Source organism: Struthio camelus, chromosome 1 (assembly GCF_040807025.1).
Source record: "Struthio camelus isolate bStrCam1 chromosome 1, bStrCam1.hap1, whole genome shotgun sequence".
In the NCBI taxonomy this organism is placed as follows: domain Eukaryota; kingdom Metazoa; phylum Chordata; class Aves; order Struthioniformes; family Struthionidae; genus Struthio; species Struthio camelus.
This window is the reverse complement of record NC_090942.1, coordinates 218,768,560-218,787,112: the sequence shown is the minus strand read 5'-3', so window position 1 is coordinate 218,787,112 and position 18,553 is coordinate 218,768,560. Positions and strand designations below refer to the sequence as shown.

Here is an 18,553-nt window from a genome sequence, read left to right as displayed (position 1 = left end):
CTGACATGTTGTCCCTTTGGGACATCCTCATCCCCAGTGACAGCACAATGACCTTGTACCAGAATATTCAGCAGAAAGGCGGAATCAAAGGGTAGAGCATTAAAAAGCAATTATGTACCAGTTACATATGCTTGCATTCACCTAGCTTGCTTCATCAATGTTCACATTAATTGCATTCACGAGCTCTGCTACTTATAATTTTTTTCCTACTTGAAAAGAGCAGAAGTCTTCTTGATATATGAGTCACTGCCACACAGTGTCAACTCTCAAAAAAAAAAGACAAGAAAAGGGAAAAAAAGAAAGTAATGAAATTTTGCTTCTCTGCAGCCCTGAATTAGTTCCAGACCTCCCAATTAACACAACTGTCATGTAAGTAAATGCCAGCTTCTGCAAAGATTTTTATTTATTAACCTTTTGCTCATTTCAATATTCATTTATACATTAAAATACAAAGTGCGACACTCACATAAGCAAGTACGTGGCACAGTATAGTATCAACACGAACAAGACCTCAAAAATTAAGCTGCAGGAAGTAGGATATTAACCTCCTTCACAAATAACGTATACAATAGCCTAGGTTTCTCCAGCAACTTGTTTCTGATTTAAGGTGTTCAGCCTAAGACCGTGTCCTACAGGAAACGCGAAACATCTGTCACTGAAAATCAGGGTCAGCTAAGATAATTTTCCTGGGTGTCTAGGAAGGAAAAGCATCCACAAATCACCAGTCATGTCTATTAGTCCTGGCCAGGAGAGCTGCCCCTTTTCAAACACGCCTAGTATGTCTCTCCCTTTTAGCTTTGCCTCACTCGGCTTCTCTCCTCGCTATTCTGCTTCCTTCTTTTCAGGCCTGGCTTCTTGCTGTATCTCTGACCATCCTCATTTATTACGTGATTGTCGTAATTCATCCTTAATATACTGAATGCAATCACTGAATCAAAGACCCTTCTTTTCGCCTGCTAAATAACAGGGCTGCTTGCCCTGCTGGATAATCCGGATGTGTCGATAACGTCACCTCTTATTTATTCTCATTTGGGTAATCTCTGGTGACGATAACATGCTAGCCTGTGCTTTGGGCTTGCAAATTCTTCCGCCGCCCTGTGTTATAACTTAATCATTGTAAGTAACAAAATGAGAATAAATTAGGATAATCCTCCAAAGTCAACCATGGAATAAGCTAAAAAAGTTTTTTTTTTTTTTTTATTGCTGTTGTTCCGTAAAGAAATCTTTTCTTTAGCACAGTACTTTGTCTTAGTATGTTTAACTGGTATGAAAAAGAGTTTGGCCGTTTCAACACCCACCGCACAAATTAACACTAATTAGTTTTTCTTCCATTTACAACGAAGAAGATCTTTCCTGTCCTTCCATACAAGAAACCAGTCGGAAGTCCAGGCACTGCATTTTAGAACGGATATTTAATTAGCGCTAGAGTCAAATGTTCCTTTCCAGTACGCAACACAGAATCCCAATATGCTGTTAGCCTCCAATCCAAACTTCTGGGTATAGCAGCATCTTTTTCTCTGTCTGTAGTTCATACAGATGATTATAGTCTTCACAAATAGTTCAATTGAAAAGTCCAGTGTAAATGAGTTAAAAGCAAAGGACGATCAATAGCATATTCCCAAGAATTCACAGTACTGTGGATCTTACTCCCAGCATAGGTACTTCCCTTAAGAAAAGTCTCCTAGACATAACCCTTTTACCAACAAAAGTAACAAAATGCCTCCCGAAAAGACTCCACTCACTGTGCAGACATCAGCTATCTCGGAACCGTTGGCCGCTGCAAAAAGAGGAAAGTTCTGAGGAGGACAAATTGTCATTTTTCTGGTATTATTCTTTCACTATCTCAGGATCCATACTCTGACCCAGGCACGTCTACCATGAGATACCGACAATCACAGTGACTATCGAATAAAAAAGAGCCCAGGCATGACCATGGGTACACTACTACACAGCGGAGAAGGGGCGTCAAAGGAGGACACATCTATAGCTACTGTGAGATCTCTCCAAATTAGGAATTACAGGAATTACATGTTGTAGCTTCTACATCTTCCTCAAGGCAGATCGCAAGGTACTGGCCTAGACTGCAGACTTCTTCATTAAGTTTTCCAGTAAGCAATAGTTTCTTTAACTACAGATAAAAGCTTTAAAGTATTACAAGCAGAAAAGGGACTGATCAGTGGCTTCATTAGGAATGGCTGGCTTCTCTGGCTGTCAAAATGTCAAGTTGCTTTCATTAAAGAAACTAATAGATTTCTGCTTGCCATGTCTTTGTCAGAGACATGAGCTAATTTGAAGAATAAACGTTTCCTTTGCGCATTTTACTTGTTAATCTTTCAAGTTCATTTCAGGTACCCATCCTGTTGCTCATTTTTTATATTGAAGCTGGAAAGGAGCCAGGTGAATCATTTGTGACTAGTTATAGGATTTTTTGTTGCTATTCTTTTATATATTAAAAGCCAAGGAATATTATTTCTAACGGCGCACAAGAGCCTAGGAAACCTAAATTCTAATTTCACAGGTAACTTAGTCCTCGAACACAATGGGCTTTAAGTTTTTAAGTAATTCTGGTGCATTTAAATTATGTCGTTAAGAAAAAAATCCAAAAAATAGAGGTCACGTTTTATTTTTCATTCTAGGCAAAAGACAATAGTTAACAGCTAGCTCATTTTCTCGTTTTAAAGTTGGATCTAACTAAAGTTGATCTTTGAGTAGTTTGGATCAGCTGACTTCCGCAAGTCTCTTCCAGTGAAAACTATTCTACCATTCTAAGATTTTGTATAAACAGGATCTAAATATGAGACAAGTCTGCTTTTGATTATTCATTCACCAGGAATTAGTATTAGTATTACCAGGATGAGTATTTTTCAAATTTCAACGGAAATTTTAAATGAAGTATGACAGGTTTTCTACCAAATGAATGAGAAACATGTTTAAACATGCACGTATAATGTAAGGACAAGAACCAGTCTTCACTAACCCTCACCATATAGAAAATGCTTAAGTCAATGAAGAATGTAAACTTCTAACCCACGAAGGGACACGGGAAGATTTCACAGTTATGAACCTGAGTTAACAACCTGAAATTCATTAAAAATATTATAGGTCAGTACTTATGTCAAATATAAAAGATAGAGAATTATCTCAATAGCTTTATAAGTAGAATTAAAAGTAACAATTTAAATTGAAATGTTAAACATAAAATTATTGATAACTCTACCTCCATCGTGTTTATCGTTGTGATCTGAACAATGGGAGATACTTATACTCTTATATGCCAGGATAGTTTTCCTTTCTTGGAAAACAAAACAGAGGTGATCTCCAAGGTCTTTACTTTAGCTCCAAAGAGATGGATATTCACGAGTTCTTTTGCAGTCTGTGGGGAAAGATCAGCATCTCCAGAAGGCAATACTCAAAATTAAGCTCTTGCTCTGACTCTTTCCTCATTTCCCAGAGGAATCTCCTTCCAGCTACTGACTAAAGCAGGCCTCCTGGGAGTCTAGCCTCAAGTTACTTTTTGGGAATATCTCTGAAAGAGTCATCCAGGTTCCAGCCCAAAAATACATCTCTGTCTGTTGCAAATGTGCGCTGACTTACGAAAGTCTCCACGTACAGCGGGTATGTATTTTTACTATGTGTGCTGGACTTTTTTGGGGGGGCAGGAGTGCTTTTTGTTTTTAACAAATAGCTTTTGAGAAATATTGCATTTCTGCAATATTGCAGAACAGTGACATTTAGGCTGACAACATTCCTGCGTGCACCAGGCAAACTGTAGACATAGGTACATTTAATAGGAAATAAACTATTCTCTTAGAGGTAATAAGAACGTAGCTGGAACCAGGCAGTGATATGACAGAGTTAGGATCGTAACAAGGCAGCGTGTAAAGGAGAAGATCGTTATGCAATTACAAGTGTTTTACCTTAGCTTTTGGGACTCCTTTCATACTGTTTTCCTTAGTGGGGTTAATTTGCAAATAGTTACAGCTCGTCTTCTTTCAGAGCAAATCTAACCTTTCTGACAGGAGCTTTACATTTCAGGAAGCTTTTTCTGTTCCCTGTCTTTTCTTTTTGTGCCATCCCTGTGATTTTAAAGATGACTCCATCTGTACTTATTGTAGAAGTGTGTTCTCAGACTGTAGGTGAATGAGGGCATGTTTTGACGCAGGAAAAAGTATATTTCTCCTTTTATGTTGTCTAATAAGTTCAAAACTCGCAGCAGTCAAATCAGCTATGACGTCTTCCTTTTAACTGCTGCTTTCGTTAAAATGAAGTCTTGAAACTCAGAACCATATCATAGCATGAAAGTTTAAACTAAATGCATCCCTTCAGTCTTAAATTTGTTTATTCTTTTTTCTGGAAAACTAAATCAAGAATTACTTATTTGCATGTACCAATTATTTTAGTATTTAAGTGGAAGATGTAGGGGATATGCTTGTCGGAGGAATAGTGTAGAATAGTGTGGAAGTTCATTACTGACCCCAGTAGTATCTTAGAGGTATAAATATAACACTTCAACATTTTGAAACTGACTCTTATTCATATCTTTAACTCCCTAAGTGCCATTTGCATCAGTACTTTTAGAAAAAGAGAGGATAATCACTTTATTGGTACCTTTGTCAAAATTCCTTGTAACAATATAAGAAAATTCTATATAAAATCCTCGAGGGAAGTGGAAGGAGAGGTGCTGCAAGATTTATATCCATTTCAGTAACAAATGCAAAAGAGAAATCATTTCAGGATGGATTAGAGCTAAATACCTAGCAGTTGTTAAAAATAATATGATAAAGTAGTCAAACAGGATTTTGTTGTTGTTTAATTAAAAGATACAAAAGCAAACTCAAAAAAAGGAGATTTGTTCTGAAAAAAGATTATTAAAACGAATGGGTGTGTCAGTGAAATTCGTGTCCCTTTTCTCAGACGTAGAGTTGTTTTGTGGCCTCCCTCTAAGTACAGTTATGAATTTCAGTAGGAAAGGTTTGGAAAGAAAATAAAAGCCTACCTACGTCACCAGTGTCTGTAACTGCATCAATCACGTCTTCACTTCAGAGCCATCGATAGATTAATGTCGTCTGGAGGACTACAGTGCCCTGTAATGACAAGTTATAAATCACATGAAGAGGGAATCTGTCATGTTTAGACAATAATAGCGCAGAACAGCCCAGACTGGGATCCAGAACTTTGCATTCGTCTATGATTTCTACACAGACACCTACAAGACATATATTAGCTTCGTATCTTGTCGTTATCTGCACACATAAGAAATAGAAAGAGAATTTAGAGAATTTATTCAGAATTTAGAATGCAGTGTAGGTAAAAAATATTCAAAGTTTAAGTTTAGCCTTGACATTAAGTTATTATTAATTTGCTTTTAGAGGAGCTAAAGGAAGAATAATACAATTAATACATTTTAATATCTCCAGTTACCAAAAAAATATATTTTGCATGTCATATCTTAATTTTGGGGTCAAATATCTTGAAGCCTTACTGACTAAATATTAAAGGCAATTTTCTTATAAAGTTATGATTCTTTTCTTGCTAGTGTAGTATATAGAGATAATTCCCTATTTCTAATATCAAGAGATACCAAACAGAGGTAAGAGAGGACTGCATTAAAATATACATATATATCCAATTTTACTAACAGAAACTAAAAATTGTATTAGTCTGGGGAGAGTAAAGAAAAGGGAATAGACCCCTTCAGTGTTTAGATTGTTAAGGGAGAATCAAGTTCTGTTGCTTTTATTTCACATCTGAGACTTCAGCATTGGTCTTTGATATTTAAGCGCTCCAACAGTGAGTTGATTAACTGATCTGGGTTGAAATTCAGCAGTTCATCTGTCTTTTACACACATATATGGAAACTCAGTTCTGGACAGAAGAAACCTTTCAAAATACAAGTTTTACTAGAATTAGCATATTTCAACAGAATAATTTGTTTTAGAGAAAATGAATTTTTTTCAACAGGAAATTAGATCATCAGAAAATTTACAATCAATCAGCTTTAAAAACAAAGCTTTAACATTCTACTAATCCTAAACCATAAGGCAATCTAATTACATTTCAGAGCACTAATTTGGTGAGAACTCTACAATCATGACAAGAGTAAGTGAAGTTCCTCTTTTGGATCTTCAGGAGCAATCCTGGGGATGCAGCTGCCCCCCCCCCCCCCTTATTTTATTGAATGATGAGTGGATGTGTTTTCAAATCTTTTCTGCTTTTAGTGTCTTACTGTCTACCTAGGGACATTTAAGGTTCTCAGACATTGGAATCAGACATTCAAAGCAAAATTTCAAAATTCAACAGAATTACAAAATCATAGAGCATTTTCCTTTGGAAGGACCCCTGGAGATCGTTCAGTTCAAGCCTCCTGCTCAAACCAGGTCCTATTCAAAACTCTTTCAGTCCTAGTTTCTTTTATAATTATAACTACTTTTAAGTGGTACTCTTCTCTACGATTTTCATGAGATCCCTATTTGTTTTCTGCTGTGCAGGATATTATCCAACAGCATGTACATCCTATTTTTAAGATAGTGAGATCAGGTTTAAGAGGAAAATGAGGCTGAGAGCTAATAAAAAAGAATAATAAATAAAGCAATCAATCTGTAATAAAGCAATCAAAACGCAAGGGGAGAACGCTTATAGCCTATAAGAGTTGGATGACCATTATCTTGGGGCTCATGAAACACTCACTAAGTCCAATGAAAGATTCATAAATAAGATATCTTTTCCAAAATAAGGTATACTTTTTCCAGTGTTTCCAGAGGGTGATTTAGACCATCAGTTGACCGGCCAGCTTCCTGGGGATATCGGCCTCTCGATTTTGACAATACAGGCAGTTATTTAGGCCCTAGGGCAGCTATGTCCCTACTTAGCTTTGGCACCTCCAATAGATACATGTAGTTAGAGAGAATAAATCTGGACCTTATGTTTTCACAAACATTTGAATTCCTTCCTATTTCAGAGGACAATAAAAATGGGCAAATTTCATGTAAGCTAATTTGTATTTCAATTTTTTTCACCATTTCACAGTTTTGGAGTACTCTGTTATGCATATTAAGTTTCACAATGTATTTTCATACGTGCCAGCTACTGGCAGCCATTAACTGTGTTAACTGTAACAGCTAATGTGCCATTAACTGCCAGCTGCTAAATATGTGTAGTTTTACAAAAGAAGAGATAGAGTTAGCATTCTATTTAAACTAAATTTTGAAAAAAAATGTGAAGTGTCAACTTCCAGAGGGAATGTTGGAACACGTTGAGCAGCAAGACGAAAAGTGAATTTGGACAGCACTAATAAAGGGAATCTGCATGTTATATTATTATCCACTGAATACAGAGAACGTGCAAAAAATAAAAGCTAGAAAAAATGATTTATACTATGCTGGAAATTATATGACTGGTATTTCCTCTTCAATATTCTGACATTTTAGAAAGAGTCTTATTTTCTTTCATTCTATAATCACTGAAATAACTCCAAACAAACTGCTGTGATTCATATCACTCACTTTAGTAATTCACAGGCATTTACAACTACTAAAAACAGTGCCACCCACAGAGAAGAATGTTGCTGAGTTATGCAAGAGCAACCCTCATATTTCAGCCTGAATGAGGAAATGAAGGCAATGTTGGATATTAAGAAAACATATCAGGTTCAGAGGTCTGTAATTAATCTTGTCAGTACATGTATCCAGCTAACCTGTGCGCAGGAACACAATATCTTGGCACATCTCTCTTCTATAAATGCAGCCAACCTTGGACATCTGGGATTTGGACACATTAAAGTGATTGGACATAGTCTTAGTCAAGTCCTTGCATATTTTACTTAATGCTTAGAAGAATTAAATATTTAAGTCATTGTTTCATAAATGCTGTACAGAAAATGGTCAGAGCACATTTTTGTCAGTTTACCTACAAAGAGGAGTACAGGTATTCATAGGAGAGAATTCAATCCTACCGTCAGCGGAAATAGAAGAATTTGCTCTGCAGCTGATCACAGCGTGACTGACTGATGAGCAGAAAAGTCAATGTAGTGCCCATAAATATTTTTTAAAACCACACTGTCCTTGTTTTGTACAACCATTAAAATAGAATAACTAAATACATTTTTTCTTGAAGCTGTTAACACAGAAGACTCATGTAGTGAAATTGACTGAAAATAAATTAAAATGTATTCGTTTCCTTTATTGACCAAGACAAAAGTGCAAATACCATAAATGATGATCATGATCCTGTTACAAAGGAAAACTGTAACACAGCATGTTGCAAAGGTCGCTGCCATCAGCAGGGCTCTCGCCATTGATTTCACAGAGCCTTCACTGAGAAGTGCAACAGTAGGTACTTGTGGAAATTGACAGCAGTGATTAAAGAGACCAAAATTTCCCTGTGATGTTTCACAAAGGAAATATTCTGACTGCAAATAGAAGCATCCAGGCTAAGTTCTTTAATGGGGAAAGAGAGGTACCTCCAGAGGACCATTCATGATTATGATATTTATTGACTTATACAGTCTATGGCAGAGGGAAACGAAAATACAAGATTAGATAAGACATTCAACTTTTGATGACTTAAGGATGACGTCATTGAGATGAGAAATGCCATCTATGTTACTCATGCTTGGCATGCACGGAGTTTTTGTTATCCAAGAGTTCCTTCAGGGAAGAGAATAAAAAGAAAAGAAACTGTGTAGACGTAACTGAAGCACTGTGATTGGGCATAGCACTGCGCACTTCCACAAGTAGGCATGAACTGTTTCCATGCTAAGTTCACTAAGAGAGGACTGTACTGCTTTGACAATGAAGGTACAGTTAAAATGATATGACTTGCATGTATGAGTGAGGTTTTCCTCTATGGAGGAAAAAAGACAAAAAAGGAGATAAAGGAATGATCAGGGAGAAAATTAATCTAGAAGCTGAGTTTGTTTATACAAAAATCTCCAAAAATCCTAAATGTTTCCACCAAAAGCTATATTTCTGCTGCAAAGTGAAAGTGAACTTAGAGAAAAACAGTAAGAAAAATGTATTAAAAACCCCCACACATTTGAAAAAAAAAGATTCTGCTTTTCAAATTCTTTAAAATTTGTATTCTAGTATAAGATAAAGAAACTATCACAATGTAAATTTTGTCAGATTATAATGTTTTAATAGAGCCTAATGTCTTCCTTCTGAAATCAAACCAAGTTTATAAAATTTGAAATCATTACGAAAGTTCCAAGTTTCATGATACAACAGAATTTCCTGGGAAGATCTTCTGGACTTGACTGGAAGGTGGATACACTTCTCTGTGTTGTGTCATTTCTCAATGTCCCAGCACTTAAAGGAGTAAGTATCTTAAGAAAATTAGCTTGCTTCATGACAACATTCAGAGGGTATTTGAGTTTTTATGTCTATCCATACATTTATATAACTCTTAAAACTATAATTTAAGCACGGAACCAGGAAAGGCACCGATTTGGACATTCAAGAACAGTGCAAGTAGCAAAGTAATTTTTTAATTGTCATTAAGATGGTAGAATCAGACTTTCTCAGTCCCCTAAAATTTCATGCAAAGTCAACTTTTGTAACTGATCCTACTGATAACTGCAGCATTTGAGCGCCTATCCAGTCGTCTGAGACAGAATCTATCTTTTCACAAAGGCCTCCTTTGAGCACCATCCTTCAGCCTTGGCAACCTTGTGGAACAGATTTCTTTTTAAATTTCTCCTCTGCTTTCAAAAAGCTGAATATGAACAAGATCAGAAACACATGTTCTCAGGTGCCAATTTCCTCAACGCTAATAGAGATAATGAAGTGAAAAGTGAAAAAGATAAGGTAATTACCACTGTCTTTTCTTAGCTTTTGGAGCAGGTCATGAAAGTACGATTTACTGTCTGTTCCAATTGCTAGAGTGATTCTCATTTACGTGAAGAAGTCTATACTTGTTACATGTACAAATATTGAGATTAATTTCATAATTTTGGGAAGCAGTGATACACTTTGGAAGCAATGTTATAGTGCTACATTAAGATTAGAACTGAATCTCGGTTGCTTCTCTTGCTTACTCTCCATGACTTCTGTTGGAATGGGATTTCAGTTTCTTTGAAACCTTGGTTTGCACAACCTCTATTCCTCAGTGAGAGTAAAGGAAAGACAGAGGAACTGGGCATAAATAAGAAAATTCTCAGCCCTCTACCTCAGACACATTCAGTTCTCACAGCCATAGGGTGGGATCAGTGCACTCTTTGGACTGGAGACGGGACAAGGAAGGAGGGAGAGGGAGGAATCCAGGAACAATCGAGACCTTGCATTCAGAGAAGCATAGAAGATGTAATCAAGTCTCTGTTCAGCAAACCCAGGAGTCTGCAAATTATTCCTATACATAGTTGGTAGAGCCTTTGAGTTCGAAAGGAAAAACTCACATGTAGAAAATCATCCACACATATTAAAGGGATTTCAGGGACCCCACATTAGCTTGAACTCCAAGCTGCCCAGATGTCTTATCAAAAACTCTCCAAGCCTTGAAATTTATCTTTTTTTTTTTTTTTTGTGGGAAAGAAAAGAATTTAATGGCCCAATTTCTTGCTTCCACAAACATGTTTAATAGCTTCTGAGTTTCTGAACACAGAAAAATATACTTAATGACCTAAGACAGCAATTTAAATAACAGTTTTAAACTTTAGCATGCTCTGTAATGTTTCTTAACAATTTAATCGAAGCCTCTTTTTTACCTCATTAATTGTTAAATGCATACATTTTCCTTACAACTTGAAATCTCACTGACCCATTCCATGCATAATTTAAAAGTTCCAGCTACCTGGCACACAGGGGGAAAAGAAAGGAGTTATCTAATGTAGAGGTGATTAGCTGTTTCAAAGCATAAACATTTACAGATGGGATTTCATGGTCACGTCTGATGATCAAGCATCTCTGAAAGCATGGATGGGATACATCTTGATTTAAAGATCCAAAGTTCTCTTTATCCAGTGTGTGAAGTTTACCCTCAGAGTGAGCACAGAGGAAAACGTGAATATATGTTCAGCGTAAGAATTCAAAGCTAAATATATGAAATAGCTTAACTTCTTTTCTGAGGCTGACAGTGCTCCTTTGTGTTCTGTCCTTTCTGACGCAGAAGTATCGTGGAGGGATGGATCTCAAAGCTGATAAGGTAGAATTAATTTTCAAACAGATAGATAGTTGCACAGAGGGTATAGGCACTGCTCAGTGCAGCTGTACTGGGCTTTTGCAGCGTAAACCTGTTCCCCTGATCGGTACTACCATTTTGAGCACTTTCACAGAAGCTAATTAGACCACCGCAACACAAATGGACAACCAGCTCTTTAAAGTCCAATCTTTGAATCACCTGGACGCGATCCTGTGCAACGTGCTCTAGATGACTTTGCTTGATCAGGGAGGTTGGACTAGATGATCTCCAGAGGTCCCTTCCAACCTCAACCACTCTGTGATTCTGTGATTCTGTGAATCTGTAATTACTTAATACGCTTTTATTTAATAAATAACTGAAGGAAAAATAGTGTCCACAGATACTGCTTTTCACAGTTTTGTATGACTGACTGACCGTTTTAGGCATAGGTTTGTGAGAGAAAGAGAAGAAAAGAAAAGCTGGAGCTAAGAGGATGCGGTCTATCCATCAGCTTCCAAAGTCCTGGCGCTACTATGCTACTTTACAGACACTGTTAAAATTTGTAGTAAGGCTCTCCTGTAAGAATTATATTTTCAACAATGTGTTACACTGAATCTATCCTGTTTTTCAAGAAACTTCGTTAGCTAAAATTACGGACAAAGATTTGAAGAAAGATATAGAAAGAGAGAAGTTCTGAAAAAGATGTCCTCTCCTGACAACCGATCTTCCCTTCCCCAGATCCTCATCATACGTTTAGCTAAATGGGGTACATTAGGATTAAAAAAAAAAACAAAAAAAAAACAGGAATCAAACAGGCAAAAAAGTTCTAAATTTCTGAAACAATACTTAATTATTATATTTTCTTCTCATAACAGATCTGAGAGGTCACTCTACAAGGCTTTATATAAGGCCTATGAGCAAATAGTTATACTTTGTTAACATCCTAAGCCATCTTGTAAGATCATGGCCCCGTTCTGCCAGGCACTGGACAAATACACAGCTGGAGATAGTCCCTGACCCAGAAGCCACATTGTCCAACAGATGTAGAAATAAAAGCAATAATGCATAATACTTTGATTATTGCCACACCGTAATTCAGCAGTGGAATTTTAGAAAGAAATAAATACCATATCATACCATACCATAAATTAAAGTGGTATTAGGTCAGCTCAAAGGACATAGACCACCCTAGGTTATATAATGAAGGATATATACTAGAGAACAGTATAAACCAGTAAAGTTATATGGAGATACTTCCTTATACACACTCATCCAGGCTCCCACGTATCAAAGACTTCCTGAGTCACAGGTGGTGTCTTTGTGTTTAATAGCCCCAGATTAAATTTTCTTCAGTAAATTTGTCCAAAAGAATTATTTTAAAGCTCATATATCTTTTGGGAATGCATGCTCCTGATACCTAGATGAATTCTCAGTACGTTAACCAACACTACTGTAGATATGTAAGTGTTATATCATGATGGGAGTATGTGGGCAGAAATTTCAGTGCCCTGAAAACTGAGAAACAGGACTCTGTGTGCTAAATACTGATAATTTTTCTGCTCATGAAGTGTCTGAGTTGTTAGACAACTGTGTCAGGCAAAGCTACTCTTTATTACTACTTGATATAACAGTACAGTCAAGGATCACACTTTTTAGTGTAGCTCGTGTTGAACCTTTTGATATATAAAGAGTACCTGGACTACTTCCCAGTCTATGCATCTGCCCAGCTAATTTAAATCTCAGTGAATACAGTTTCACTGGGATGCTATGAGGATGATTAAGAACCTTATTATCAATACTACACCACTTCCACTCACTGTCAAGCCACCATAGGTCATACTTTAAGGAAAAGCAGACAGATGGCTGGATGGTCAAAAAAATATGCGACAAAACATATCTTCTAGCTATTTGCAGTTTAACATGTGCTACTGTTTATCCATCTGTAGAACAAGCCACCTGCCAGTTGTTTGAGTGATAGGACTGGCTTTGCTAAGCACTCAGTAACAACAACAACACTGCCAAAAAAAAAAAAAAATCAAAAACCTATATACAAGGTATGCACGCTGATGACTTTGGCAGACAAAAAGTGAAAATTAAGACTCGGAAGAAAACAATTTATGCTTCCAGACTATTTATTCATGGCATGTGTTATCTGCATGATTCAGAAACACACACACCACCACTGTATTATAAAATTTGCTGACAAGATGTAGAAAAGGCTATAACACTGTAGCTTCTTTGCACTTTATTTGTTACTACACTGAGGCAGAAGTACATGCATACACTTTCAAAACTAGTTATATAGCTGATTGTCAGCAATTCATTTTCCAGCAGTTCTATTGCATATCCTTCATTCAATTAACCCCGGAGCCATCAACATTCAGAGACAAAGTGAAAATAAAATCTTTGCAGCACACAACGGAAGCAAACATCATTTAGTAATATGTATGTCTAGGGCAGTAATAATGCCTCACTACAGAATCACAGAATCACAGAATCATTTAGGTTGGAAGGGACCTCTGGAGATCATCTAGTCCAACCTCCCTGCTCAAGCAGGGGCACCTAGAGCATATTGCCCAGGATTGTGTCGAGATGGCTTTTGAATATTTCCGGTGAAGGAGACTCCACTACCTCTCTGGGCAACCTGGTCCAATGCTCTGTCACCCTCACAGGGAAGAAGTTTTTTCTCAGGTTTAGGTGGAACTTCCTGTGGTTCAGTTTCTGCCCATTGCCTCTAGGCCTGTTGCTGGGCACCACGGAGAAGAGGCTGGCCTCATCCTCTTGACACTCCCCCTGCAGATACTTGTACACGTTGATGAGATCCCCTCTCAATCTTCTCTTCTCCAGGCTCAACAGGCCCAGCTCTTGCAGTCTTTCTTCATAGGAGAGATGCTCCAGACCTCTCATCATCTTGGTAGCCCTCCGCTGGACTCTCTCCAGGAGTGCCATGTCTCTCTTGGACTGGGGAGCCCAGCACTGGACACAGGACTCCAGGGGAGGCCTCCCCAGGGCTGAGCAGAGGGGCAGGATCACCTCCCTCCACCTGCTGGCAACACTCTGCCTAACGCACCCCAGGAGACCGTTGGCCTTCTTGGCCACAAGGGCACACTGCTGCCTCATGTTTAACTTGTTGTCCACCAGCACTCCCAGGTCCTTCTCCGCAGAGCTGCTTTCCAGCAGGTCAACCCCCAGCCTGTCCTGCTGCATGGGATTATTCCTCCTCAGGTGCAGGACCTTGCACTTGCCTTTGTGGAACTTCAGGAGGTTCCTCTCCGCCCACCTCTCCAGCCTCTCCAGGTCCCTCTGAAGGGCAGCACAGCCTTCTGGTGTGTTAGCCTCTCCCCCCAGTTTACTATCATCAGCAAACTTGCTGAGGGTGCACTCTGTCCCTTCCTCCAGGTCACTGATGAATATATTGAACAAGACTGGACCCAGGACTGACCCCTGGGGGACACCACTAGCCACAGGCCTCCAACTTGACTCTGCGCCATTCACCACAACCCTCTGAGCTCGGCCATCCAGCCAGTTCTCAAGCCACCTCACCGTCCACTCATCTAGCCCACACTTCCTGAGCTTACCTAGGAGGATGTGATGGGAGACAGTGTCAAAAGCCTTGCTGAAGTCCAGGGAGACAACATCCACTGCTCTCCCCTCATCTCCCCAGCCAGTCATTCCGTCATAGAAGGCTATCAGATTGGTCAAGCATGATTTCCCTTTGGTGAATCCATGCTGACTCCTCCTGATCACCTTCTTGTCCTCCACATGCTTAGTGATGACCTCCAGGAGGAGCTGTTCCATCACCTCTCCAGGGATGGAGGTGAGGCTGACAGGCCTGGAGTTTCCTGGCTCCTCCTTCTTGCCCTTTTGGAAGACTGGCGTGACATTGGCTTTCTTCCAGTCCTCAGGCACCTCTCCTGATCTCCAGGACCTTTCAAAGATGATGGAGAGTGGCCTAGCGATAACATCCGCCAGCTCCCTCAGCACTCGTGGGGGCATCCCGTCAGGGCCCATGGATTTGTGGATGTCAAGTTTGGACAAAAGATCTCTAACCTGATCCTCCTCCACCAAGGGAGAGTCTTCCTTTCTCCAGCCTTCCTCTCTTTTCTCCAAGGTCTGGAATTCCTCAGGACTGGCCTTAGCAGTGAAGACTGAAACAAAGGCAGCATTCAATAACTCTGCCTTCTCTGTATCCTTTGTCACCAGGGCACCCGCCCCATTCAGCAGCGGGCCCACGTTTTCCCTAGTCTTCCTTTTGCTGTGGATGTATTTGAAGAACCCCTTCTTGTTGTCCTTGACATCCCTTGCCAGGTGTAATTCCAACTGGGCCTTAGCCTTCCTTGTCGCATCCCTGCACGCTCTGACAACGTCCCTGTATTCCTCCCAAGTGGCCTGTCCCCTTTTCCACATTCTGTACACTTCCTTCTTCTGCTGGAGTTTTGCCAGGAGTTCCTTGCTCATCCATGCAGGTCTCCTGCCCGCTTTGCTGGACTTCTTCCTCAGAGGGATGCACTGATCCTGAGCCTGGAGGAAGTGACGCTTGAATATGAACCAGCTTTCTTGGACCCCTCTTCCCTCCAGGGCCCTACCCCAGGAGATTCCCCTAAGTAGGTCCCTGAAGAGGCCAAAGTCAGCTCTCCTGACGTCCAGCGTTGCAATCCTACTCATTGCCCTGCTCCCTCCTCGTAGAATCCTGAACTCCACCATCTCATGGTCACTGCAGCCAAGGCTGCCCCCAACCTTCACCTCTCCAACTAGACCTTCTTTGTTTGTTAGTACAAGGTCTAGCATTGCACCTCTCCTCGTTGGCGTCTCCACCACCTGAGTCAAGAAATTATCATCAATGCTTTGCAGGAACCTCTTTGACTGTTTGTGCCTAGCTGTGCTGTCTTGCCAACAGATGTCAGGGTGGTTGAAGTCTCCCAGGAGAACCAGGGCCTGTGATTGTGAGGTTACTTCCAGCTGTCTGTAGAAGGCCTCATCGATGACTTCCTCCTGATCAGGTGGCCTGTAGTAGACCCCCACAACAGTGTCACCCATGTTACCCTGCCCTTTAATCCTTACCCATAGGCTCTCAACTTGCTCTTCATCCACCCCGAGGCAGAGCTTCATACATTCTAGCTGCTCCCTCACATAAAGAGCAACTCCCCCACCTCGCCTTCCTGACCTGTCTTTCCTAAAAAGCACATAGCCATCCATGACAGCATCCCAGTCATGTGAACTATCCCACCATGTCTCTGTAACTGCAAGGAGATCATGGCCCTGCGACTGCACACAGATCTCTAACTCTTCCTGCTTATTCCCCATGCTGCGTGCATTGGTATACAGGCATTTCAGAGAGCCAGTCAAGCACGCAGGCTTCCCAGAAGAGGTGCAAGAGGATCCTCCATAGCCATGTCCCATAGCTGTCTCCCCTGGTTGTATGCACCCGCTGGAGGCATCCTGACTCGAGCGGTGTTTTACTGACTCCCCTGCCACTATACCACTCCCCTTCCCCCATCTTGCCTAGTTTAAAGCCCTCTGTACCAGGCTGGCCAATCTGTTGGCAAAGACACGCGTGCCCCGCTTGGTAAGGTGGATCCCATCACTCGCCATCAGCTGTTGATCTTCAAACAGCGTTCCATGGTCATAGAAACCAAAGCCCTGTTGCCAACACCAGCGGCGCAGCCAGCTGTTAACTTGGAAAATTCGTCTATTCCTCCTCCTGTCCTTTCCCCTCACAGGCAAGATTGAGGAGAAAACAACCTGGGCTTCCAGACCCTTGACCACCATTCCCAGAGCTCTGAAGTCCTGTTTGATGGTTTCCAGTTTGCCTTTCGTGTCGTTAGCACCCACATGGAAGATCAGCAGAGGGTAGTAGTCCGACGCGTGGACAAGCCTTGGCAGTCTTTCCACGACATCTCTTATTCGAGCCCCTGGCAGGCAGCAAACCTCTCTGGACAAGAGGTCAGGTCGGCAGATAGGTGCCTCTGTCCCCTGCAGCAGGAGTCACCCACAACAATCACTCGCCGCTTCTTCCGGGGGTTCCTGCATGGCACAGGGCCTGCCCGGCCAGTTGCCTCCCTTGGAGCCATGCCCAGCTCCTCCTCGGCTTGGAGGGCGCTAAACTTGTTCTTCAAGGGTAAGTCCTGAGGAGGAGCAAGAGCCTTTCTCCTTCTACGAGAGGTCACCAGCTTCCAGCCCTCTTCAACAGCATTATGATGCACCTTTACACACGGTGCTGAGCCCTCTGACACCTCCACTGCAGTGGGGGCAGGGGACTCCCGGAGCTGCACAGTCTCCGAGAATACCCTGTCAATCTCCCGCTCATCCTCTCGGATGCTACGCAGCCTACTAACCTCCTCCCGTAACTCCTTTATCTGGTGACGCAACTGGTCAACCACAGCACACCTCATGCAGGAGAGCTGACTGTCAGCCCAGGCCTCACGGAGAGGCCCCAGGCACTCCCTGCAGCCTGACACCTGCAGAGCTGCATCTGCTGTCTGAGGGTCTGTCTGGGTTGAAGCCTCAGACACAGCCGATGCAGCACCTCCCGCAGCCACTGGGGAATGTGCTCTGCTGCGTGTCATGACCATGCCCCAGGGAAGGACACACCACTGTGCAAAATGGAGAGGTGCCTTCTTTGCCTTCTGGCACCCTGCTGCGCAAACTGCTGCATCTGTTCACTGCACTCTGGGAGCTGTGCTCTAGGCCTGGCTCTTATATAGGCCTCTGCCTAGCAGTGACTCACAAGGGTGCTTGACCCACCCAATCAGGAGCCACCTGAAACAAAAGCCCCAACTCCCTCGGACCAGGGCAGCCCAGAGAGCTTGTTAGCAGCAGTCCCACCTAGCTAGAACTTCCCAGGAGAAGTTAGGTCAAGGTCCCCTGCAGGAGTCCTTGCCCAGCTCTCCCTTCCTGCTAGCAGCAAGCACCGTCTAGTTCCTCGGGGGTCCCCAGAAAGTCTCCACAACTTCCAACAAGGCCCACAAAAGGCCCAGGCAGAGCCCAGACACTGCTGGGCAAACTGCTGTGTCTGTTCGCTGCCTCTGTTGGCTGCGCTCACTAGAAAAATTGACTCAAATCGTAAATGAACTTGTGACATTAGGTAATTTCTCCTTGTTCTATTACAGATCAGGTGTCTCTACAGAGCTTTATAGACCATCTGAGTTCCTGTTTTGCAAAGAATGCAGCAAATTCTCTCCATGGTCTATTTGAATGCATTTTGCAGCCTTAAACATGTAAATCATTTCCGTTTGTATAAATAAAATTTGGTATGTGCATTCACCGAAGCAGAAGAATCTTTATCTTCAGTCATTTTTCCCTTGACCTTTCAGCATTACCAATGATAGTGTTGGATACTAGGTGTTATGTGATACCTAAATGAGATGTAATGAAGGTAGTTTAGGGAGTAGCCAGTGTATAGCTGAATTAGTATTTTCCTTTACAAGCTTAAGCAAGGTAT

The 18,553-nt window shown here is 41.1% G+C and overlaps 1 long non-coding RNA gene across 2 annotated transcripts in view; it reads right to left on the bottom strand.

Annotated features, from left to right (window-relative positions):
* Positions 1-18,553, bottom strand: part of LOC138065656 (uncharacterized) — a 1,053,146-nt gene that overhangs the window by 639,128 nt on the left and 395,465 nt on the right. For both annotated transcript variants that reach the window (XR_011138763.1, XR_011138764.1), the window contains exon 3: positions 4,997-5,084. This is a non-coding gene — a long non-coding RNA (uncharacterized lncRNA). The remainder of the gene's footprint in view (positions 1-4,996; positions 5,085-18,553) is intronic.